Here is a 26,939-nt window from a genome sequence, read left to right as displayed (position 1 = left end):
TCTCTAATGAACAGGAAAGTGGGAAGCTGGTATATTTACCCTAATATATTAAAGGAAATCATGGATGCAGGCTGAATGCTTCCTTAGGCAAGAGTTCAAGGAGTTCAGGGTAAAATAATGGAAAATAAATAGGCTTTGGAATGAAAATAATAATAATAATAATAACTGAATTTGAATTCCTCATCTAATCCCTAATGGTTATATGTTATGGAGCAGAGAATATAACTAACTTGACCTCTGTTTCTCTCACCCTTAAAATGAGTATAATAATGCCCATGTTGTGCAATTATAGTGCAGATTGCAGGAGACAACACATTTAAAAAGACGGTACACAGTCTAGTGTGTAAAAATCCTCACTCAACTTTACTAATTATTGTTACTTTTATTGCATCTCATCATCTTTTTGCTAGCATTGTTAATCACAATATTATTGGTTCACCTTCAGAATATCACCTAATCTGTGGCCTGATCCTCATCTCTGGAAGAGATTCCATTTTTTATTTATTTTTTTATCTAAAGATTTTATTTACTTATTTATATGACAGAGAGAGAGAAAGAGAGAGCACAAGCGGGGGAGTGGCAGGCAGAGTGAGAGGGAGAAGCGGGCTCTTTGCTCAGCACATACCCTGATGTGAGACTCAGTGTGGGGCTCAATCCCAGGACTCTGGGATCATGACTTGAGCCAAAGACAGATGCTTAACAGACTGAGCCACCCAGGTGCCCCATTTGCAGGAGGTTCTAAAGCTTAATTGTCTCACACTATTCAAACTCACAAGTGATTGATATGAATATTGAAATGCTAATATTTTCATTCAAAATGGAAATTGGTTATGTATAGAGGGTGCCACTATATTTAAGAGACCAAATAATATATCAAGGCATATTTGATAGACATTGCAAAAGGAGTTGAAAAATAGTAATAAAAGCGAGTATCAGTTAGTGGTTACAATTTGTGGAACAGCTTTCTCATATTCTTTTATTTGATCAGTGTGAACTAGGCACTTCCTTTATCTCCATGTCACAGATGAGTAAATTGAGGAGCAAAGATTCAGTACCTTGCTCAAGTTTATAGATCAAGCAAGCAATGGAGCTGAACTTGAAGATAAGTCTTTCCTGTACCATTAACCTTTATACAAGTCTACCTTCCTAGATCCTAGTATCTATTTCTAGTAAGATAAGATACTCTGATAAAATATCCTGCACATGTGTTAGTTTGTATATATATCATAATAGCAAAGAGACTTAAAATCATGATTCTTCAAAGTTACTTTATTTTTCCATTATATAAAAAGTCCAAGCGAGTGGTTTATAGCTGATGGGGCCACCCCATAATCATCAAGAATGCAGGTCCTTCATCTTCTGTTACTTCATGCAGCCCTTTCATGTACAAGCACATACACCTTTCTCCACATATTCCTTTTGTATATTGGTACAGGTGGCTGCTCCAGCTCCTACCACCACACTTGCTTTTCTACTGATGAGAAGAGGGAAAATGCACAAGAGTTAGGTGAGAACTTTACTTTTCAATGGTTGGCCCAGCCTTTTCCCACACTTTTGTTTCTGTTCCATTGGCCAGCACTTGGTCACATAGCACAGCTGGCTGCAAGAGATGCTAAAATGCACATATATTTGGTTACAGATGGTATGTGCTCAGCTAACACTATATTAATATAATGTTGTGATGTTATAAATGATGCCATTTGCAAGGACATGGATGGAACTAGAGGGTATTATGCTAAGTGAAATCAGTCAGTTAGAGAAAGACAAGTACCATATGATTTCACTCATATGTGGAATTTAGGAAATGAAACAGACAAACAAAGGGAGAGAAGAGAGAGAGAGAGAGAGAGAGAGAGAGAGGCAAACCAAGAAATAAACTCTTAACTAGAGAGAACAAACTGATGGTTCCCGGGGGGAAGAGGGTGGGAGATGAGTGACATAGGTGATGGGGATTAAGGAGGGCACCTGTGATGAGCACTGGCTGTTGTATGGAAATGATCAATCACTAAATTGTACATCTGGAACTAATACTATACTGTAGGTTAACTAGCTGGAACTTAAAACTTTAAATTTAAATTAAAAAATTAACCATCACAAGATTGGAGATACCTCAGGATAAAAAGTTAAAAGAGGAGGCCTTGATGAAGGACCTGCCAATTTTTGCTAAGCTGTTGGAAGAGAAGGCAGCAATGTGAGACCAAACCTCAGTCATCTAAACTGCATTGGAGAAGCAACCATCTAGTGAACTAAGACTTACTAGACATCATATCATTAACCTGGCAAATGGGATTATCTTCCTGAAAAAAAAACAAAACAAAGCTAAGGTGAGTGAACACACAAAAGCACTGTGAAACACTATTCTACACTGCCTGCATCATTTTTGTTTTTCTTATTCTCTTAGGCAATGTCTTCAGTGCAAATTCATAAAATCACAACCTAACCTCCTCTTGACTTTGATCTTTAAAGTGATCAAGCTATCTGGTGTCCTTTAAGCTCTGAAAACTCGGAGAATAGCACCACCATCAACAGGATCAACTGCATTACCTGTAGAAAATTGCAAGGTCAAAATGTGGTGATTGTTTCCGTAGCAGAGTTTATTTAGGAAGTAATCCCATTTCATTTTTCCTGCCAGAGTCAGAAACAATGCAAACAGCTCACTTCAATAAGCACCTAAAAATCAAATGGAAAACCACACAAATATCAGAACGGGTTTGCAACAAAGTCTCAGGGTTTCTGGGCCTCACTGGGCACAAGGTTTCCAATATCCACATCACGCTATTCAAAGTAATCATTGCTCTGCAACAATCAATGCACTTCAGGATCTCCAGTGGTGGTGCCTCAGAAGCTGAAGGAGAAGTGACACCTACTCAGCCTCATCAGCAACCCTAAAACAGAGACCTGGGCACATTCCCCACGGAGGGCCCTGCTCCCCTGACGAATACACACAAGCCTTTCAGAAGAAGGATACAGCTTTTCACAGCTTATCGCCCCGACTCTGATAAGGAGAGCTAATTGCACTTGTTTTGCCACCTGAAATCCTGTCTTCTTGGTACACTGTGTATGTCCAGAAGGTCTCTGGTGCTGCATCAAGTGACACCTCTTCCTCAAATGGTAAAGATTCTTCATGACAAATGATGGACCCAGGGGAGGACGGCATCCCACCCAAGTGGAAATTCAAGTAGTTCCTGCTGGAAACTGACAGCAACCCCACACTGAGCCTGAGATACTATTCTACTGAGTGTGGGAGAGAGCATCTGCTCAACAACCTTGAAAACCAAATTACTTGGGGAATGGGGCGCTTTGGCTTATTGGACTTGGTTATCTGAAAGCCCCTGATATTTCAACTCTTATCACTGGAGTTCTTAGAACTTGGAAAAGTCAACTTCCCATCCTAGCATTTTAGGAGTACACTGAACGTGACTGAACTGGCGGATGGGGACTTGGCACTGACACTTGAATTGTCAGGAGCCATGGATGAAAAACTCATGAACGATTGCAGCTGAGTAATACTGACCCCAGGATCTATACCAAAAGGCCGTTAATTCATTAAGCAAATAATTATTCAATTTCTATTCTCTGCCAGGCATGGAGAACAAATATGCCTGAGAGGAAGGGGAGGAATTGACAAAATATTTCACAAATAAATATTTAATAACAGCCAGCTGTGTTGAACACTATAAAAGCAGTGAGCATCTGACAAATTACAAGAGGCCCTTTCTATGCTGGCAGTTATGGAAAGCTGACTTGAGGAGCCCGTGTTTAACCCAAACCGAAGCAGAAGAAATAGCACTTGCAATTAATTTTAAAGCAAATTTATGTTACTTTACACTATTATTATGTCACAAAAAACTACAATATATATAACATCAATATCTTTTCCCATAGTCAAATACTGTGTTCAAATACCACAGCTTACTAGTAAGACGTACTTGCAAATATTGTAATTGTTTTTTTTTAAGATTGATTGATTGATTGATTTATTATAGACATAGAGAGAGAGAGAGAGAGGCAGAGACACAGGCGGAGGGAAAAGCAGGCTCCACGCAGGAAGCCTGATGCAGGACTCGATCCCAGGACTCCAGGATCACGCCCTGGGCCAAAGGCAGGCACCAAACCGCTGAGCCACCCAGGGATCCCCTATTGTAATTGTTTTAATTTGCATTTTTTTATTGTTTGTGAGGCTGAGCATCTATTCAAATATTTATTGGTCAATTGGATTTACCCTTCTGGACATACCTATTGATACTCTTCATCCATTATTTTGTACTTTCTTTTTTCTTCTTGATTCGGGGGACCCTTCCTGTTCTAGAGATGAGCCCTTTGTCTATACACTGCAAATCTCTCTGATTCTGGTGTTATCATTGTGGGGAGATTTTAATATTAACGTGATCGAAACGAACAATCTTCTCCTTTAAGTTGTGCAAGTATTAGGTTCTGTTTAAAATATCACTGCTTACTCTCAAGTTGTAAAGGCGTTCTGCATATTTTTAAATAAAATTTTAGGAGTTTACTATTCACAATTGCTCCATAGTTACTTTGCTGTTTGGTATGAATAAAGTAGATTATTTTACTTATTTTTTATTTTGGCCAGTAAACCAATCATCAGAGCATCATTTATTGAAAACATTCTTCCTCGTTGATCTGAAATGTCTTCTCTGTCATTCATCCAGTTTCTGTAGGTGTTCCTGGGCTCTGTAATCTGCCCCCCTCCCTTTATTTCCATCTGCTTACCTTATGACCAATGCATATTATCTTAATATTATAATTTTGTAACCAGTCATGCTATCTAGAAGGATTGTTCCCCAACTTTTTTTAAAGAGATTTAAAGAGAAGTTTGGTTATTTTTGGCACTTTATTCTTTTTTTTTTTTAAGATTTTACTTATTGATTCATGAGAGACACACAGAGAGAGGCAGAGACACAGGCATAGGGAGGGGCAGGCTCCTCAAAGAGAGCCTGCTGGGACTCGATCCCAGGACCCCGGGATCACTCCCTGAGCAGAAGGCAGATGCTTAACCACTGAGCCACCCAGGCATCCCTTGGCACTAAATTCTTGCATCTGAGTTTTAGAATCTCCTTATTAAGATCTTGATTGCAATCATATCTCATTGGGGGACACAATAGCTATCCTTACAATATTGAGACTTCCAGTTCATGGCTCTGGTACATACCTCTATTTTCTCATTGTGAAACTTTTTTTGCGACTTGATTCTACTTTAAAAAGAAATACTAAAAAATTAAAATTATGGTTATTTTAGTTTTCAATTATCTGCAGTTTAAGCCTCAAGACACAAAGCTCCTAAAGAGCTTGATGTACACGGTGGCCTGGACTCAGAAGAGTTAAGTCCCTTGTTCTGAAGTGTCTGCAGGTCCAGGAGATGACAGCTCTGGGAAAATCAAGGCTCATAGCAAGTACAATGTTTTCTGAGCCATTCTTAGGGATTACAAACACCATTTTATCTCTGGAATTTCCTTTTTACTGTGATCTTTGTCTGCTGAGTCTTGGGAGAATTTTTCCCTATTGCCTTTCTTATTTCTAAATTGGTTTTAGCCGAGAAGAAAATTGCACATCTGCAGGAGATACTGCTCAGCAGCAGCAGTCTGATTCAGTACTACAGCAGGTATTTGATTTCAGGCCAAAACTTTTAACAGCGAATATAGCAAATGTTGAAAAGAAAATGAAGGTATAGTATAACTTCATTACTTTTATTTACAGTCATTTTGGTTTTGAAATCATCTTTTCAGGCTTTCTCTCCCTGCATACAAATATCTGTTATGTTTCTTTTCCTTTCTGTTTTTCTAGCTCTCTGTTAATTCCGGTCTACATTTTTTTCTGAGATGCAGGGAAAGCACATTCTCTGAAGTTCCAGTAGATGGTAGCATAGAGCTGCTGTTCCAGCCGGGATGTGCCTTCAGTTCTGCAGGGCAGGATCAAGACTGCCTGAGTTGTGCGTCCTGGATACAGAACGTGAGCTCGGTGTGCAAGCCAAGGCCAACCCAAGTGACAAATATAACATCCCCAAATTTCCTGTGCACCATGCAATGGGCCTTCAGAGTGAAAACTATAATATTGCAAGTTGCAAATAAAAGGAAAACAAGTATACTTCTTACACACTGGCTAGTTCGCTGGAATTATTTGGAAGACAGTCAAAAGCACATTTATGAATTTGAATATTCTTTATGGATCAGTTAGGGAAAAGAAACCGTAAGCCTAAGTACTTCCTGCTGATTACTTTGTTACCAGGACTGATTAAAGATAGTTAGCTGCAAAAAAAAAAAAAAAAAAAAAAAAAGATAGTTAGCTGCTGGTAGGACACAGGGCCCCCAGCCATCAGAACTTGCCTGGCCAGCCAGCATAGGATACAGAGACTCATCCCCTTACCACATATGAGGTCTGAATCTCATCCTTCTTCCTAAAAATAACGAAAGCCCGGGAGGCTCATTGCAGGGAGACTTAGGGATAATTTAAAGCTCTTCGCTGATGGCCATCTTTTTCTGACCCTCAATTTTTCACTTGCCAAATTACAATCCTAGGTCCTTCTCTGCTTCCTTTATGGAGCTGTGATGGGGACTAGAGGTATCAGGAGATAGACTGAGGCAGCAGTATCCAGTTAACAACCACGGGCTCTGCAGCCACCAATAGGGCTTGAACCCAGATCCACACCATCAACTGTGGACAGATTATTCAAACTCTCTAAGCCTCAGCGACCTCTATTGTAATATAGGTCTAGGTTCTAAGACTAGAACATATTTATTCTGTTTTCTTTGTTTAACATATATTAGCTACTATTATCAAAAAGCATAAATTTTGCCCTTGCCATTAACATCTCTGTGGACCTGGGTATATTTTCAATTTGTAAATGGAAAAGCACCATATTAATGAAAAGTATCCCTTACTAAGTGGAAATCTGAAGGAAGTAGATGAACTCAGCTGACAGGTGTTTCCATGGAAGTGGCCAGGTTTGGGGACTGAGTTAATTAAAGGCTTTTTCCAATGGTGTATAAATACTGCTCCAGGTAATCAGAATACAATTATGTATTAGATGGCTGTTAAATAGGCAATGGAGGCCAAAGGCAACACCAAAAGCAACTGGGCCTGGAACCCAGGCCAACACTGGGCCATTTGGGCTTGAAGAGCTGCAGCTGCTTCCTGAGTGGAAGAAATCTCGGATGCAACCACCAATTGGCACCTGCATAAAGAAGACTCTACTGGAGCCTTTACCGTGATTCCATGAATGTCAGCCCTGGGTAATCCATGGTTTATCCTGGATACTTTAAGAATATGGATTTTAGCATTTACCCTCCCCCTAAAAATCACCTCCATAAATCTGCCAGAGGTTTCCAAAATTCAGTTGTCCTAAGGAAGAAATGAGCTTCTCATCAGTCAGACATGACAAATCTGGAATGTTTCTTTAATATTACTTAATACATTTCAAGATCATTTCCCCTGCCCAAGATGGCCAGTGTATCTCAGCTATTATCTGCATTCCAGAAAGCATGAATGAAGCAGAATAGAATGGCTTGCCTCCCGGCTTTTGTATAGGTTCCCAGATGTCTCATACATTTTTGTGTATGCATCTTTGGACAGAACTTAGTCAAATGACCACTTACTGCAAAAGGGGGCTTTCACTAATGCAGGGTTCTATTACTCAGAAGCTAAGAGTGAGGCATGCTGGGGTGACTCAGTTGATTGAGCATCTGATGATTCTTGGTTTCTGCTCAGGTCATGATCTCATGGGTCACGGGATGGAGCCGTGAGTGCGGCCCCATGCTCTGTGAGGTACCTGCTTGAAATTCTCTCCCTGTGCCCCTCCCCCCATGCTGTCTCTCTCATAAATAAATAAACCTTAAAAAAAAAAAAAAGGGAAGGGGGAATAAATGTCAGGATCAGAAACTAATCATCTGTCACTCATACTGAGTTACAAATTGCATGTCAATAAATAAAATTAACATATAATCTAGAGGCCATGAAAAAAGTACAGATAAAAAGCTAAGAGACTTACGGGGATAATTCCTTCCAATTGGAAACCTTCATCTAAAGGAAAAGGATGGGGGTGAATGGGTGATGGGCACTGACGGGGGCACTTGACGGGATGAGCACTGGGTGTTATTCTGTATGTTGGCAAATTGAACACCAATAAAAAATAAATTTATTATTAAAAAAATAAAACAAAGGAAAAGGAGATAACACTGGTGAACAGCACTATCTATTGGGTACTGTGTTGGGCAAATTACACACTTTACCTCATGCTTTCCCACAAGATGTGGTAAGAAATGCTTTCAAAATTACACAGTGGTTAAGTGATAGAACCCTGATTATTAAAGAAGGGATGAGAATATTCTAGCCAGGGGCACCTGGGTGATGCAGTGGTTGAGCGTCTGCCTTCGACTCAGGGCATGATCTTGGGGTCCTGGGATCAAATCTCATATCAGGCTCCCCGTGAGAAGCCTGCTTCTCCCTCTGCCTGTGTCTCTGCCTGTCTCTCTCTCTCTCTGTGTGTGTGTGTGTGTGTGTGTGTGTGTGTCTTTCATGAATAAATAAATAAAATCTTTTTTAAAAAATGAGAGAGAGAGAGAGAGAGAGAGAGGCAGAGACACAGGCACAGGGAGAAGCAGGCTTCATGCAGAGCCCGATGTGGGACTGGATCCCGGGACCCCAGGATCATGCCCTGAGCCAAAGGCAGATGCTCAACCACTGAGCCACCCAGCCGCCCCCCTGCCCTCTCTCTGTGTGTCTCTCATGAATAAATAAATAAAATCTTTAAAATATATATATATATTCCAGCCAAAAGAAGCATGGTTAGATGAGTAAGGACAGGAAATTGCAGGACTTCACCAATAACCACTAGTTCCGTCCCTCTGGAACATAGAGATCCTAAGAGGGAAAAAGGCTGCAGGGTTAGCCTGAGGCTGGATCCTGCAGAGAATGGATTCCAGCTTCCAGAATTAAAAGTTTAGTTTGTTTTCTGACAGGACTGTGGAAAATGCCACAGATTTAGGCCTGGGAGAATAAGAGGAGGGGGTGTGGAGTAATCACTTATAAAAATAGAGTCTAGGGGAGGGAGAGCAATTCAAGTTAGAAGACATCGAGGGCCAGGAGCTGTATTGTCACATTTGAGAAGTGGTTGTGGCGGGGAATTAGCTAACATGCTCCATACATGCAGTAAACACGTGTCTCAATATGTATTAAAGTAAATAGATGCATTATCTTTTTACAAAGAGTGGTTAGAATTCCTCATTCTTTCCTGTATAAACTACCTCATAAAACGCATCATCTATAATTTACAGTCTTTTCGTAGATCTCAGTAACATTGTGAAGCAAAGTGAGTACAGAATCTTTGTAGATTTTTACAGTTCCCCAAGAAACTTTTAGATATAACTTGACACCATGTTTTAGCAACTGGGCTCTATTAGTTCCAAAGCATTAAACTGATTTTTTCGTAGAAACAAGTTTCTTTTTTTTTTTTTGTATATATTTTTATTGGAGTTCAATTTGCCAACATACTGTATAACACCCAGTGCTCATCCCATCAACTGCGTCACCCGGTACCCCCCGTCCCACCGCCTGCCTCCCCTTACACTACCCCTTGTTCGTCTTTCACACTTATCTTTTATCAATTACTTAGGTATATAATTATAATAACAAGTTATATAATTACAATAACTCCAGCGGGCATAAACAGGCTTGAGAACCAACATAAGTGACCCCTGGTAAGTATGTGATTCAGTTGATAGGTGCATAAACTACTGGCCACCTAATTAGCCATGAGATATAGAAGTTGTACACTTAGGGGCCTCAGTCAATATAATATGTTTTAAAGATAAAGAGAAACTTGTCAGTTAAACAGAAGTCAGGTAAGAGGATCTACTGTATTAGATATGAGGTATCACTATTTGTTGGTTTTTTTTTCCTTGTACCTGTTTTCCCATCATTTTGCTTAATTTTTTTCAAACACGTTCCTCAGGTAGTTTCAAGCACCTATACAATAGTTATTTCTATTCCCCAAAATTTAATTCATGGATTGCTTTTGCACTAACCCCAAGGTGATATGTTCCATCTTGATCCTCTCTGATGTATTGACACATCATTCACTTGTTCTTCTCAATTCATAGAAAGGTTGACCTAGAAGGATTTTAAAGGTCATTAAGTTAAACACCTACATCTTCTAAATTAATGTTGCCCGATGGAAATACAATGCAATTTACAAAAAAAGTTTTCTAGTAGTCATATTTGAAAGGTTAAAAAGAACATAAAATAAATTTGTAATGTATTACTTAATCCAATATATCAAATATGATTTCAACATGTAAGCAATATAAAAAAAATTATCAGAAAAAAAATTATTTGTACTAAGTCTTTGAAACCAGGCATGCATTTTACATTTACAACACATCTCACTTCAACCCAGCCACATTTCAAGTGTTCATTGGCTGGATATGACTAGTGTCTACTATATTGGACAGTGGAGCTCTAGGTGACTAGAGGTAATGAATCTCTCGTTCAGGAAGTTTAAATGACTTGCTGGAGGTTGTCTAACCACGATTAGTATTATCCCAGTGAGACCCCTCCCTCCTGCCCCCAACATCATGGGTAAGGGATGGTGCTAATGTAGATTGCCAAATCTAGCAGAAGTTTTACACATCTAATGACCTACCAAATATTGCATTTTTCTGATTACAAAATATCATCTTGATCTCAGGGTCATGAGTTTGAACCCCATGTTGGGTATAGAGATTATTTAAATAAGTAAAACTTAAAAATACTAAAAATAAAATAAAATGTAATATAATATAATCTCATTGTAGAGAATGTGAAAAAATGTAGAAATATATGTAGTCTTTCCTACAATTTAAAAATCACTGCTGAGAACGACCACAAATATTAAATATATATATATATGTGAACAGTATCATACTCGTTTTAAAAATAACTAAATCTAAATACTGTTTTTGAGGTTTATTCCCTTCCTTTCCTAGTCTTGACATGTGCTTCTGTGTTCTCAAGTTTTTTCTTCTTTTATTTTAAATTATTCTCTGTTTCTGCATTTAAAATGTGTAATTTTTTAATCCTACTATCAAAAGAGCAGCTGTCCAAAATATCCATTTATTAGCATAGGGGCAAAAAAGCACAGCCAAGATCTGGCTCACTGTATATTTAACTACTTCTAATGATCCAAATGTAGGCTTGCCAGAGTCTTCCAGCTGTTAAGAAAGGTAGACGCCAGGTTTATGAATTCATGTATCCCAAATCAACTTATTCTTAAATTAAAATAATTTCTTTCAATAAAATAAAATATCCTTCTCGAGGACACAGTCTGAAATACGTCACTGGGGCTGAAGTATCTTGTAATTTAAACATAGCATGTTCCTATATTTAGTTTTACACAACAACCCAACCAAAGGCTAGATATAATAGAAAATCAGAATAATCTGCATAAGAATCATTCTGCACTCACAGGAAGAGCCACTCCAGGTGCTACATACACCAATAAAGTTACGATTTAAAAATAAACATGAAAAAGAAATTATATAGAATGAAAGATTTTGGAAGCTTGTGCTGTGTAAGAGAAAGCTCAGAACACCGAATCACAGAAGAGAAATATAAAGGAAATTGAAAAAGTGAATTATAGGAGGTAAAGGGATAATTGAGTTATTTCCAGCTAATATCACAGAAATTGGGTTGCACCTAATTGTGACCAATCCAGACAATACCAAATGCTCATCGGCCCCTTGTTGCTGCTGGGGAGTAACGCATTGTCCATGGAAGAACTATGGGCCATATTTGTAGGAGGGGAAAGAGTTGTGCTTTCAAATGCACCCAACAATCAACAAGCAAACCACTCCCTGAGCGATGTGTGTTGAAGCACACAGAGCCAAATTCTCTCACAGCCAACTACTCACCACAATTCATCATATTTGGCTTCACGTTTCTCAGTCTGTTCTGGAACATTTGACCTGGCTTTGCTTGTGCATTTAAAGGCGATCTGTTCTGACTGGGGCTCCCCAGCTGGGCTGGAAGATTTCGTGGCCTCAGGCCATGCAAAACAAGCAACATCTCTACATCTCTGCTTGCAGACTTTCAGCAATTGTTTTATAGTGAAAGAAGGGCCAGGAACCCCTAGGGGGAGATTTCTTCTATATTTTTAGTGGCTTCTAGAGTTTGAGGAGGTTGTTGATTAAAATAGTTTCAAAGGGTAATTTCTGATATTCTTTGAATTTAGCTAGAAAAACGAGCCTGGCACTCAAGGCTCTCGAAATTTACCCAAAATATCCACCAGTCCTACCTCTTCATAAATATTTTAACATAACCCCCTTCTGGCCAAATTGTTTTATTTAATAGCACCTCCACAACAGCGCGGTTAACTTTTGCACCTTCATTCAGGCATGAAACGCCCTTGCAGACTCATGCTGCTGCCCAGGGCCTCCCAATCCTGATGGCCTAACAGAGTCATTCACATGTGAAGCTTTTCAGAATATCCAGAGTGGAGCCCAGGCACCTGAAGTTTCCAAATCCACCACGGATGTTTCTGAGGAGCAACCAGTTACAAATTACTGCTTCAAGCCAAGTTCCCCAAATGTTGATGTGTGAGAGGAATATAACACTGACACAGTTGCTCAGCAGGAAAAAAAAAAAAAGTCGGTTAGCCATTTCTGTGTTATTCCTTCACAATGGTAATGGAAAAGACAGCATGTTTACCACTGGAGGAGCCCCTGTCGTACACTAGCAAAACTAAAAAGTTAATAACACAAACTAAGCCTACTTCCTTTTGTCCTCAGGCCAATATTTGCTGAACTCAGAAGTATCTTGCTATTTTAGTTTTTTAGGGGAAACATTAATTCTAATATCAAGATGGTACATAAATGTGAGAATGAAAATAGCTGATAACATTGCAAGCGGTTGTTTTTTGTTGATAACAGATTTTGGATTTTTTTAGAATTGTTCGTTGTCCTTTTAACATATGTCTTTTCCCCCATTCCTTACCCCAGAGGTGTTCATTGACTTTTCACTGGTGACCACCAGTGAAAGGATGATTTGGAACAAGTCCTGTTATAGCTGGGAATCAGCCAAAAACTTGTTGATTTAAGATATCTGTTTGATTTCCTAAGCCAGCCTTTGCTGGTGATGATGCCTGCTGGTAGATGGCCTAGTGTGAGCTTGTCCGACTGGGGAGACTGTAAAACTTATTGTCTCTCTGTGTCACAGCTAAAGGAACCCAAAGACCTTAGCTCTTGGCATTTAAAAATCTCTCTCCTGAGTAGAAAAAGTAAAGATAAACTGATGTGCAAAATCCAAAATGAGAAATCAAGAATTTCTCATCCTAAACCAAACAAATAAAATGGGGGTGGGGGGTTGGGGAAAGGTAACATTCTCATCCTATAATTCTCATTTGCTCACTAATGATTGCCCATCATCTAACACAATCTGGAACACAGTAGGTGCTTATGTAATATCTGTTGAATGGTGAATTAATTCATAAATAAGTTTACTTCTGAGAAAAAGCTGGCCGATAGCTACAATAAACTTGGGATTTGAATATCTATAAGACCAAAAGAGAATAATTTAGGTGGATTTGTATAATAGAAATGTGTAATTATCATTTACATGGTTCTTTTATTGCAAAATCCGCTTAGGTTAATAAAATAGTATAGTAGACTAGTTAATAGCATGGATATAGTAAGTATTTTGGATTTGACACTAGTGGCATGGATGAATTTGGGCAAATTACTTAACCTCACTGAACTTCAGGTTTTACAATGAGTATACATCAATTTTATAATTAAGAAAATACTAATAAATTTTAAGATTAAAAATTGTGCTGCATCTAAAAAAAATGGTTACCTATTCCTAAAATAAATATAGTAAGGTGCTAGAATTACAAAAGGTATAACTATTTGAAAAATGAGATATTGACCAGAAATGAAAGGGCAGCAGTAGAAAAGGTTCTTCTACCTGTCCAAAAAATAATAATAATAATAATAATTTAAAAAAAGAAATGTGTCCAAGTGGGAAATACATTTCCAGAATTGAAGGGGTAACCATAGTAATTATAAAAGACATCACATATGAAAACTACTTACCTAATAAGATTTGGGCTGGGTGGGGATGAATCTGGGGCTGAGCTTAGTGGAGTCAGCAAATGCAAACTCATACTAAAGACACATCATCTTGGAGTGCCTGCTTGACTCAGTCAGTTAAACGTCCCACTCTTGGTTTTGGCTCAGGTCATGATATCAGGGTAGTGAGACAGAGCCCCAGGTCGGGCTCCACTCTCAGCAGGGAGTCTGCTTGAGATTCTATCCCTCTCCCTCTGACCCTCCCTGCTCCTAAAATAAATAAATGAATCTTAAAAAAAAAAAAAAAAAAAAGATAGACATGTTATTATGAAATGCTGGAAACAAACACAACAATTTAAAGCATCCAGGGAATGCAATCCAAAATAAAAGTCACAAATAAAAAATTAGAACTCAAAATGACTTGAGAAATCTTAACCACAACACAAATAGCTAGAGAGTAGACCAGGGTCTTAAAAAATGCTGAAGGGAAGTGACTTGCAACTTCAGCTTCTACGCTTACATAAACACAATCACACTAATGCATTTTGATGATTAAAAAGAAAACAAGACAGTTCCATGTATTTAACATCACTAATATTTTACCTCTCGGGCATATTTTCTAGGAAGCTACTGGAAAACAGGCTCTATTTGGTAAAAGAGAGTAAACCAAGAGGAAGAAAGGCATGGCATGTAGGGAACAGAAGGACCAACACAAGAAAGAAGAAATTCTCGGTCTGATAGAAAGAGAGATCCAAGGAAAGAACCAGAGAAGAGAGGAGCAGGTCAGAAGACTCCTGGAGAGACACCCCAAGGAAATAAGATGGAATTACTACTAATTGCCTTTGTATGGACAGAAGATTTGAACAATTGGGGAAAAGCTTACGGTTGAACTGCCAATAAGTACCTAGAAATTAAGCAAAAATATGAGGGAATTATTAATTCTAGGATAACTAAAATGTATAGGAAAGAAAAAGTAATCATGGTCCTCCAGGTAGCTTTCCATGAAAATCATTTACAATAGTCATAACAGTGTAAAAATGGAATATGTAACCAATGCTTGATGTAACTATATTAAAGGGGTTTAAAAGGATAAGAAAAACAAAAGAGGGACACCTGGGTGGCTCAGTAGTTCAGCATCTGCCTTCAGCTCAGGGCATGATCCCAGGGTCTGGAGACCGAGTCTCACGTCAGGCTTCCTGTGAGAAACCTGCCTCTCCTTCTACCTATGTCTCTGCCTCTCTGTGTCTCTCATAAATAAATTAAAAATCTTTTAAAAAGAAGTTACATAGCTTTATCTTCCATAGTGAGAGGTTAATATAAAATGTCTACTGTAGAAAAATTACAAAATGCCAATATAGTAGTTTTATTTAGGAAAAATGGGATGAGAAAAGATAGAATTGGAGAAAAATAATAAAATAAAAAATTGAAATAAGTAGAAATATGTACCTAATGAATCAGATGTAGTAGACTGAAGTGGTTGATTGTGGGGGTGTGGATAAGTAGCAAGGCAGCAGGTACACATATGACTACCATTTTTTTTTTTAATAATAAGTCTTATGTAACAGTAAGCTTTTAAAATTATGTGTACCTTTGAGAATGATAAAACTAAATTTTAAAAGAAGTAAAGGAGGAGAAGAAGGAAGAGTAGAAAGAGAGAACTATGCCATTAGGAACCCCCACTGCCCTTGCCTGAAAATCTCCAGGGCACATTGGTCACAAGAAGGAAAAATTATTTTCCTGCCCACCAAGAAGGGCCAGATCCTAGAGGCTGATTCTTCACAGATGGCTGGTAGGTCAGCAGCTGCAAGGAGCTATGGGAAACACAGCCATAGTGGTCACCCAAAGGAACAGAAACCTGAAAAGCAGGCCTGTAGGCATACAGGCAGTAGCTCTTATTGCAAATAGCCAGGTCCTTTCCTACAACCTCCCACTCCATTGTGACTAGAAGAGAGGTGGACTTCTTAGGAGTCAAGCTGAACCATAGTTGAAGTGTCAGTGGAAATAACACCAGCAATAGTATTACCATTAAAGACTTCACAGAGCTTCTTGATGAATTAGCTATAGGAAATCAGTTTTAAAAAAGTTCAGCAGAGTGCTATGAACATATAAACATATCTTGCCCAACTAAAATGTATTTTATAAATGATAAACAAATGTTACAGGACAATGCTCCTTGTGATATGGTCTGAAGGACAGATGAAAAATCTGTGCAACTTAAAGGACTTCCCCCCAAAATTTGCTCAATACTGAATGTTTCTCTGTACTTGACTCCACACATGACACTTCTAATGAGACACAGTGCTCATAACCAGTAAGATATGGTAAAATAACTAAAAGCCCAGGTCTTAAAAGTAATCAGATTGAGGTTCAAATGCCAAATTGACTACTTCCCTATCTTATGACCTACAAAATGCTCTTTAAATGAAGTCTTTGCTTGTTCTTATGAAAAATGGTATAGTAATACCAATACTTTCTAGTTAGACTATTTTAAGAATTATGTGAAAATGTGCATAAATCCCTTAGCACTGTTTCTGACATACATATTTAAAACATTAAATGTGTATTTCACTGTATTTAATGTTAATTAAAACATTAAATATGTTTTAATGTTAACAATAATAGCCATCACCATATCCTCAGGGGAGGACTATAGGAAAAACAGGGACAAGGAAACTAATGTGGGGGCACCTGGGTGGCTCAGTGGTTGAGCATCTGCCTTTGGCTCAGGCCATGATCTCAGAGTCTTGGGATCAAGTCCTACTCAATTTTCTCCCTCTGCCGTGTCTCTGCCTCTCTCTCTCTCTCTCTCTCTGTGTCTCTCATGAATAAATAAATAAAATCTTATTTAAAAAAAGGAAACTAATGTGGAATGTGCTCTTCATGTTCTGGAAATGCTATATATTATTTTAGTTAAACTTCACAATTCACCCAAGGTCACAAAGATGTATCTAGGAGAGTTTGGATGTGAATATAGAACTATCTGACTTCAAAAGCTATTCCCTTCTCAAAAAAATTTTAACCCTAATTCTGTTAGTATATCATCAGATCAAAATCCCCTTTCTCTTTCTGATCTACACACATCACTTAGAAAAGAAGATACCTAAGTGGTACAAGGTATAGCTGAGAAGAAATGTTTGATCAGAAGAATGAAATAACTAAAGTCTCAGAAAATTTAGCCCCTCCATAGAGGATCCAACACAAGGGACCCCTCCAGTACCATGTGAGCTCACCCAGAGCCAAAGAGGTGGGGGGAGATGAAGAGGAATGAGGAAAAAATGAAAGAGACAATTTAGAACCAGGGATATGAATTACATAAGCAAAACCCAATCCAAATCCAAACACTTCCCAGACTAAACACTTAAATTTGAAGTCATATTAGAAGTCTTAATATATTTATTTTTTAAGAATTTTATTTACTAATTGAGAGAGAGAGAGAGAGAGAGAGATTGAGCACAAGCTGGGGGAGGGAGAAGCAGGTTCCCTATCAGGGAGGGAGCCTGATTCCAGGACTGATCCCAGGATCCTGAGATCATGACCTGAGCAGAAAGCAGCCACCCAACCAACTGAGCCACCCAGACACCCCAGAAGTCTTAATATTTAATTGTAGTGTATCAAATATTGAAAGTTAGTTCATTCTAATAAATTAATAACTTAGAGATATCAGCCAACTACACTGCGTACTTTCACATTCTAGATATAGAGAAAAGAACATAAATCCAGTCTCTACCTCCAAGGAGTTTGCCAGGTGGTGCTGGTGCAAAGACATTCTCAGAAAAAAATGACACTAACAGATGCCACAACGTTTGAGAAACATCTAATGAGTAGTGCTCACAAATACCTATGGAAGGAACTCAGAAATCAAGACATGACTACCAGATGGATAAACTAGAGAATGTTTCACTTCAGTTAAACCCTGAAATGGATTTGAAATAAAAGGGGGAGTAGTATTTTTGAGGAGGTAAGTGAAAATTAATGAGCATGGGAATAGCATTGTACGTCAGAGCACTCAGAGCAGTAGTGATTTGCTTTGGCTGAAGATGAGAATCAAGGTTGAAAAGGTATAAAATAGGGCAGCCTGGCTGGCTCAGCGGTTTAGTGCTGCCTTCAGCTCAGGGTGTGATCCTGGAGACCAGGGATCAAGTCGCACGTCAGACTCCCTGCATGGAGGCTGCTTCTCCTTCTGCCTGTGTCTCTGCCTCTCTGTCTCTCTGTGTTTCTCATGAATGAATAATTTTTTTAAAAATCTTAAAAAAAAAAAAGAAAAGGTATAAATTATAAGGCTGAGAAAAATAAGTTGCTGCTGAAAAGTAGACGACTTTCAATCTCAGGCTATGGTGTTTGAGTTCACTTTCTAATAAGAAGGGGCCTCTAAAATTTAGGTTTTATTTGTTTGTTGCCTCGGTCAAGAAATGATGATCACTAGGCTTAAAGATACTCTCCACTGACAAAAATGTTCCTTATATTTTCCTAAGCTTTCCTCTAGGTCCTTAAACAGTGGTTTAAGGACATTGATGATTTTTATCTCCCCTCAAAGGGAGGAGCTGTAGTCATTCAGTAGGTAAAGACAAGAAAGAAAGAATTGTCCAGCTCACAAAACAGCCAAAAGGAGATACCAGATTGCTAACAGCCAGTTTCCAATCTCCAGGTTTGGAAAAAATTTTGTTCTTGAAGATTTAGGAAAATTATTTGATATGTGAGCCTCATTTTCTTTCCTGCCTAGACTACTTCATGGGGTTTATAGAGATCTAGGAGGCAATTAATAAGAAAATTAAAAGAAAGATATGCTTTGTTGACAGCTAAACAGTAAACAAATGCAAACCATGGTAAAGATTATATTAGGCCATTGAATATCAGAACAAGGAGAATTTGCTGACAATGTAGCCCATGTTTTACTTGAGTCATCATCTTCCCCATTCTGCCAACTTTATAGACAAGCAAACAGAGGCTCAGAGATGGGCGAACTTGTTTAATAGTCAAAAAGAAAATACCAAACATCCAGCCACTATCGAAAACAGTAAGGAGGTTCCTCAAAAAATTACAAATAGAACCACTATAAGATCCAGCAATTTCACTTCTGGGAATATATCCGATAGAAATGAAAACACGATGTTTAAGAGATATCAGCACCCCCAAGTTCAAAATAGCATTTTTTACAAAAGCTGAGACTTGAAAACAGTCTAAGTGTCCATGGATGGATTAATGGGGGATTAATTAAAGAAACTAGTGAATGTTTACACACACATACACGTGCACACACACACACATACAGAATGGAATATTATTCAGTCACAAAAGGCAGAAATACTGCCATTTGTGATGACATGGATGGATCCTAAAGACATTACACTATGTGAAAGAAGTCAGAGAAAGACATACTTTATGATCTCACTCATATGTGGAATCTAAACAACAACAACAAATCATAGAAAGATCAGATTTGTGATTGCCTAGAGGTGGAGTGAGGGAGAATTGGATGAAGATAATCAAAATTTACAAACTTCCATTATAGGATAAATTAGTACTGGAGATGTGAAGTACAGTATGATGAATATAGTACTGCTGTATGGTAATAGGAAAGTTGTTAAGAGAGTAAATCCTTAGAGTTCCCATTACAAAGACAGGTTTTTTTTCTTTTTCTTTTCTTTTTTATCTATATGAGATGATGGATATTAACTAAACTGATTATGGTAATCATTTCATGACATAAGTAAGTCAAATCATTATGCTGGACACCTTAAACTTATACAGTGCCTCAATAAAACCATAAAAGAAAGAAAGAAATGCTGACCAAAACTCCATTCCTCATTTCTTCTCTCCAGTTTGATCTTTGATTCAAATTGCAGCCTCAGAAAGCTTTTTTTTTTTTTTTTGCAGATATTGACATGCTGATTCTAAAGTTTACAGGGAAAGACAAAGGAACTAGAAGAGCCAATTCTGAAATTATGAAAAAGAAAAGAACAAAGTCAGAGAGTCAGGGGCCTCACATTACTGGATTACAAGATTTACTCTAAAGCTTGTCATCAAGGCAATGTATTGTCAAATGGGTAGACACCTTGATCAATCAAACAGAATTGAGAACCAGCAATAGATGGCACAGATACAGTTAACTGATTCTTGACAAATGTTCAAAAGCAAGTCAACAGAGAAAGGCTTTCAGCAAATGGTGATAGAATGATTGAACATCTATGCAAGAAACAAACTTTGATTCATACCCACTGATATATTTAAAACAAGCAAAAAACTTAAAATAATCGTAGACCTAAAGATAACTTGTAAAATTATAAAATGTTCTTCTAGGAGAAATCTGCATTAAATTGGGTATGTCTATGAGTTTTTAGATACAACTTCAAAAGTGCAACACACAAAAGAAAATATTGATTACTCGGACTCTCAAAATTTTAAACTTTTGCTCCGTGAAAGGCACTGTTAACAAGATAAAAAGACAACCCAAAGGATAGGAAAAGATATTTGTAAATCATATATCTGGCAAAAGCCTTGTATTGAGGATACATAAACATTCCCCAAACTCAACAACAGAAAAATAAAAATAAAATCAAAGACACCAGATAGAAAACGAGCAAAACATTTGAACAGACACTTTACCAAAGAAGATAGATGGATAGCAAATAAACATACGGAAGCATCCTCATCATTATTAGTTTTTAGGGAATTGCAAATTAAGAACACAATAGGAATTCACTACATACCATTAAAATTGTTTAAAATTTTAAAATCTGACAGTATCAAATGTGGATGTAGAGCAATTGCAACTGTCATACACTGTTCCTGAGAATTCAAAATGGTACAGACACGAAAATAGTTTGTTGGGTTTTCTTTAAACTTAAACATACATTTAACATATGACCCACTAATCCCACTGCTAGATATTTATACTGAGCTAAATTGAAAAACAAATGTTCATACAGCTTTATTCATAACTGCCAAAAATGAGAAAGAACCTAAATATCCTTCCACAGAAGAAACAAATTCCAAAACATCTGTCCAACACAACACAGAAAGTATCTATTTATTTACTCAACAGCATAGATGAAACATATAGGCATTTTGCTAAGGGAAAGAAGCCAGACCCCAAAGGCTACATATTTTTTGATGTCGAGAAAAAAGGGAAAGTCATTAGGGTGGAAAATAAATTAGTGATTGCCAGGGCTTGGGATTGTGGGTTAAGTACAAAGAAGTACTAAGTAACTTGTAACTAAAATACTAAGAAACTTCTGAGGAAACTGAAACTATGCATTTGCCAAAATCCATGAACCCATATACAACAAAGGAGTTTTACTGTATGCAAAACAAAACAAGAAAATCCATCCACTTCTATTCCACATTGATTTTAACTTTCCCAGAGCAGAAATATGCTAACTATAATTAAGGGATACAACTGGATATTACAAAAACTGGTCTCTTACCAGGTCAAATACATAAATCTAACTCACAACCTTTGCTCTCACTTTTTCCTTCCCCATGATTAATGCAGAGATACAAATCGAGACACATTTGACTTTTCACGTGACCCCCTAAATCTCTCTAAATCTCTCTCGTGTGAGGAAGACGTGGCTATTATGTGATTCTCTTTGTGTCTCCCAAAATATATTTTGATCAAAGCAGTCACAAAAGAGGCACTCAAAAACTTCCAAGGAAAAAAAAAAGGGGAGGCTTTAAATAGTCCTTGAATAAATCATTTTAACTTTATTATATCTAGTCTTCCCTAAACTTGGTTGAACTCGGAATTTTTTCTTCCTATCTTCTAACATTCCTTGGAGGAGGTTTAGTGAAATAAACTTTGGGAAATACTTACAGATGTTGAAATACATTTTTGCACTTAGATAATACTTAAAAGATTAATTTTGGATTCAGAAAAATATTGAGGTCTTGAGAAATTTGAAATATTTGAGTGAATTGTTTTGACTGCCAATTTAGAGACCATGTGGTATTTTTGAAGACTATTTATATGCATTTGGCCCTTACAAAGCTGCAACCACATGGCCCAGTCCCACAGAGGGGTCATAGTTTAAAGAACCCAATCCATAGGACTGAAGCTAATTTCAAAATAACTTAAGTTATTTATATAATAACTTATTTATTTTATTTAATAACTTATTTTCTTAATATTAACTTAAAATTTTGAATACCACGAAGAAGCTGTCCAGTCCATGTAATACATTTTAGAATTCCCCTTTTTCCTTCCACTGCATTTATTTATTTTTATTTTTTTTAATTTTTATTTATTTATGATAGTCACAGAGAGAGAGAGAGAGAGAGAGAGAGAGGCAGAGACACAGGCAGAGGGAGAAGCAGGCTCCATGTACTGGGAGCCCGATGTGGGATTCGATCCCAGGTTTCCAGGATCGCGCCCTGGGCCAAAGGCAGGCACTAAACCACTGCACCACCCAGGGATCCCCTTCCACTGCATTTATATATTAAAACTACTTCCAGCTCTCTCTTCACCACTCCTGAAAAATTCCTCCAACCGCCCTGCCTCATGTCTTCTACAGTTCTGCTTTTCTCACCATTTACTCCTGAATTGCCACCGAGGTCCAAGGAGTCTGGCAAGGTAGGACTTTCTTCAGGGAGGAAAGAGGAGGAAATAATCATCAGGCCCAAGCAGAACCCTCTTTAGCAGGCAGAGGAGGGAAAAGCCAGGAAATATTCAGTAGTAATATTTATTCCATTAAATGCTAAAAGAGGAGCATAGTATTATTCCCTGAGAAAGACTTTTTTGCAATAAGTAATCAGACAATCAACATTAGGGAAACTGAGGGCCTCAGTGCTTATTGACCAGTTGTGACTATTGCAGCCAATTTTCAGCTGGGTAAATTTGAAAAGGATGAAACTGAGAGGCGTTGTCAGTCAAGGTTCAGTCAAAGATGGGCTGCTTGGTTCTCCCAGTCTGTAGAGCATGCAACTCTTAAGGTTGTAAATTCGAGCCCCATATCAGGTGTAGAGATTACTTAAAAATAAAATCTTAAAAAAAAAGAGAGAGAGAGAAAATATTCAGTCAGGAAATTCTGAGAAGCCAAGCAGGATCATGAAGGGGAATCCATAGGGTGATCTAGGGGAAGATGTCTGTGTGAGCACCTAGACAGGGGCCTGCGGCAGGGACTGGCCAGCAGACACAGCCTTTGGAAAAAGAGTTGGATATGACAGAGGAGAGAGAGACCAGGCTAGGACTCTTGGGTCCAATCTGGGTCCCTCTGTTAAAAGCTGAAGACCTTGAGAGAGGAATGGCTGTGGCCTTCTGGGTCTCATGCAGACAGATCTCTTTGGCCAGCTCTAACACACAACATAGGGGAAAGGACACTGGGAATTGTGGTTCCTAACTCTTCCAAAGAAGATAGATGACATATGAAAGCATCCTCATCATCATTAGTTTTTAGAGAAATGCAAATTAAGAACACAATGAGAATGTACTACACACCATTAAAATTGTTTAAAATTTAAAAATCTGACAGTTGTCAAATGTGGATGAGAATGTAGGGGGTTCAGGGGTTATTACCGAGATGAAAAAAGTAGAACTTTCCCTTTCCGGTTGACAACATTTACATGATTCAAATTTAACAGGTTTTGGGAGGATTCCCACTCAATGTCAGACATTGTGGCAGATATTGACACACACATGCACACACGTACCTATAACTTTTTCAGTACTATCAGTCTATATTCTACCTTTCTCCATTTCTGTTGGTCACAATGAAAAAAATGAAGAATTTAGATGGATCTGGAGCTTTACCAAAAGACGTAAACAACAGTAGATAATGTTGTATGATGGTTAGAAGAGAAAGCTCCAGAGTGTCTGGGTCTAAATCCTATCTTCTGTCATATAAGAATTAAGTGATCTTGGGCAAAACACTTAATTCCTCTATTCCTCAGCCTCATCGTTGCAAAGTTTAGGTACTACCCGCCTTACAGGGTTGTAATAATTATATGTGATAATATATGTACAGCACCTGGGGTTAAAAAAAATAGAAAGTCCAATTTAGGAACGAATAAAAATAAGTATTAGTGAAATTCCTGCTTGTGCCTATAAATATAGTTTTTTAAATATTCAATTGCTGAAACAGAATGGTTTTAAATTATAGTTATGTATTTTTAACATATGTTCCCTTTTTTGCTATCAATCAAATGAGGTAATACATATCATCAATATGTATTACCTCATAACATACAGATAACTGAATATACTACATATATCATAAAGTCCCAGAATCCAGAATATTCAATTTCTAACTTAAAATTTGAAGTAGAATACAGAGGTATCAACTGACATAAACAACTCCAAATTACTGAATCAACAATTGAAAATAATTGAGTTAAAGTCCACACAAGTTGTATTTTAATAACTTAAAAATTAGGACAGGACATTTTATTGCCTTGTAAATTGTTAAATCTATATGTCTGCATGGACTTCCTGCTAACTACAGCTTCATAATCTGGACCTTTGCCTAAGTTAATGTCAACCCATGAGGGCTTTCTCTTTATTATTTCTTGATAATCAGTAGCGATCTCCTGTCCTTGGTTCTTCCTTTATAGCTATTTGTCCTAAATGGGACAATCCTTCATTTTGCCACAGCATGTAAGATCCCATGGCTCTTGGGCTGTGTCTCCCAAATCACGTGGCATTGACTTTCACTGGTTCACTGTTTTTCACTTCTTCATGGTACACCCTTTTCTGCAATCCTGATTAAAGCATGACGTACTTCTCCACACAACTGCTAAGATTCTTAAAAAGGAAAGACCTCGGACAGAAACTATGGCTTGGTTAGCATAAATCAGATAAATTTTAACTCACACAAAATATTGGCTATCTGTGAGCTTTCCAGCGTTCTGATCAATAATATTAGTATCGGCATATGCTTTTTACTAGTTATAGTGCAAGTTATCTGGAAAGGATTTTTGTATTAACTTCTCTGTTCTTCTTTTTAAACACATGAAGACATGGGAATATTGATTGACTCTGTATACCTCATTTTAAATGAATGGCTTATTTTTATCCATTCACATTACTCAGCAAAGTGAGAGTCAGATTTAAGCTATTGATAGTCATCCATTTAAAGGAGGGACAAGGGATCCCTGGGTGGCGCAGTGGTTTAGCACCTGCCTTTGGCCCAGGGCGCGATCCTGGAGACCCGGGATCGAATCCCACGTCGAGCTCCCTGCATGGAGCCTGCTTCTCCCTCTGCCTATGTCTCTGCCTCTCTCTCTCTCTGTGACTATCATGAATAAATAAATAAAATCTTTTAAAAAAAATAAAAAAATAAAGGAGGGACAAGCAGGCTGGCGCCCACCTGTTACATTTCACTTATATTACAACTGTATGACTCCTAATTGAGGGGTCCTCTGATCTAGAAGACAATAAGTGAGCCCTAGAAGTGATATCATTCAAGAATACAGGTCCTCAGTATGTGTCAGTATGTGCTAAAGCATATGGTATGTACTTGGTCCCTAGACAAAGTTGTACTTAAAAGAATCAGGACGGTTAACCAGAAGCTCAGGCTGTAGGAGGCAATGCCACATTTGGCCAGTAGATAGCACTCAAGATGTTTCAATAAATGAAGAGAAGGGATCTTGGTGCAATTGTTACACTGCCAGGGAAACATTAGACAAGTTCATTTTAGATCAGTGGAGGGGCAAAATAGATGCCTCCAAATGCTTCAAAATTGGGATTTTCGCACCATATCCCAGTAGCCTTTTAATGTAAATCTGTACTTTTTAATAAAATAATGGTAGCCCACTTGTTTACTAAGACGATCTCCGTTTGAAGGCAAGGAAACTACCATTCATTTGATAACAGTTTGAAATAAAACAGGAAAGCAGCACTTGAAGAGTAATGCTGAGGTCCAGAGGGACCACAAAGTGGAATACAGCAGCTGCAGTTCACAAAAAGATTCAAAATGCAACACCTTGTGGTAGAATCCGGATAAAGAGCACAGTTCACAAGCGACATGTATTTCCGAATGCAATGTCTGGGTAAGGAAGAACCTGGCTGTAAACAAAAAAATGAGTCATAATTGCTGGAAGCTGGTGGACGGTGCCTTGGCGTGGTTAAACCTACCAGTACGTGTAGCTGCTGTTATGTCTTGGTGAGTGACGGCTTCCATTGTGCATAAGGAGGAACTCTTGTTCTGTCGAGGTAGGAAGTGGTGAAGCCAGCTGCTCCTGTGATTTGGCACCTTCTTCCACATTTGCTCCCCCAGTTCAACTGATACAGCAGGTGTGGGTCTGTGTTAATAAACAAGGTGATGGGTGCTGAGGCAGATACAGAAAACCGGGAGTGTGAGCAGTTAGATGCGAGTCATTCAAGTATCTATCTAAGAAAACTGGCAGCACTTTTGAGCAAGAAAAGACAATGTTAAGGAAAAAAAAGACATCTGAAAAAGAGTCAGTGAGAGAACTAAAGAAACAACGTCGACCTCCTTCTGCAGAAAATTGGAGGTGGTTGGAGGTGTCAGACTATCACAAAAATGAGCTCCTGGGAGGATGAGTTTTAACCACAAGCTCCCTGCAACTGTAGGCCCCAGCCCCACTTTAAGGCACTTACACACTCAGGATGGCCAACCCAATACTCTGCTCAAAAATTTCTTAATCTAACCTCAAATTGCCTGAAACTACCTTCAGCCTTTGAACTTCCTATTCATGGGAGCCGTTACATGATCCCGTTGTCACTGTTTGATTTGAGCCCCTGTTTGGGCGCTAGTAACCAACAGTACCTTGTTAATATTGGGGGGTGGGGGGGAGTCCTACTCAAATTTTTTGCATCCCAGATTTCTGAAACCTAAGCATTTGATTCAAATTGGAAAATTTCCATTTGATTACCCAAGCTAGTGTTGTGTCAGTGTGTTTTTCCTCTGCTGTGCCTTTTTTTTTAATTTT

At 38.1% G+C, this 26,939-nt stretch overlaps 1 long non-coding RNA gene across 1 annotated transcript; it reads right to left on the bottom strand.

The window, feature by feature from the left end:
- Positions 1–2,572: 2,572 nt before the first annotated feature.
- On the bottom strand, positions 2,573–26,276 carry LOC119864394. The gene is made up of 3 exons (XR_005373809.1): positions 26,122–26,276; positions 10,038–10,122; positions 2,573–2,670 (listed from the first exon to the last, which is right to left on the bottom strand). It is a non-coding gene; the product is annotated as an uncharacterized LOC119864394 (long non-coding RNA).
- Positions 26,277–26,939: the final 663 nt, after the last annotated feature.

The sequence above is a fragment of the Canis lupus genome, chromosome 19, assembly GCF_011100685.1.
Source record: "Canis lupus familiaris isolate Mischka breed German Shepherd chromosome 19, alternate assembly UU_Cfam_GSD_1.0, whole genome shotgun sequence".
Taxonomy (NCBI): domain Eukaryota; kingdom Metazoa; phylum Chordata; class Mammalia; order Carnivora; family Canidae; genus Canis; species Canis lupus.
The sequence above is the reverse complement of the archived record's forward strand: the minus strand, read 5'-3'. Positions and strand labels throughout refer to the sequence as shown.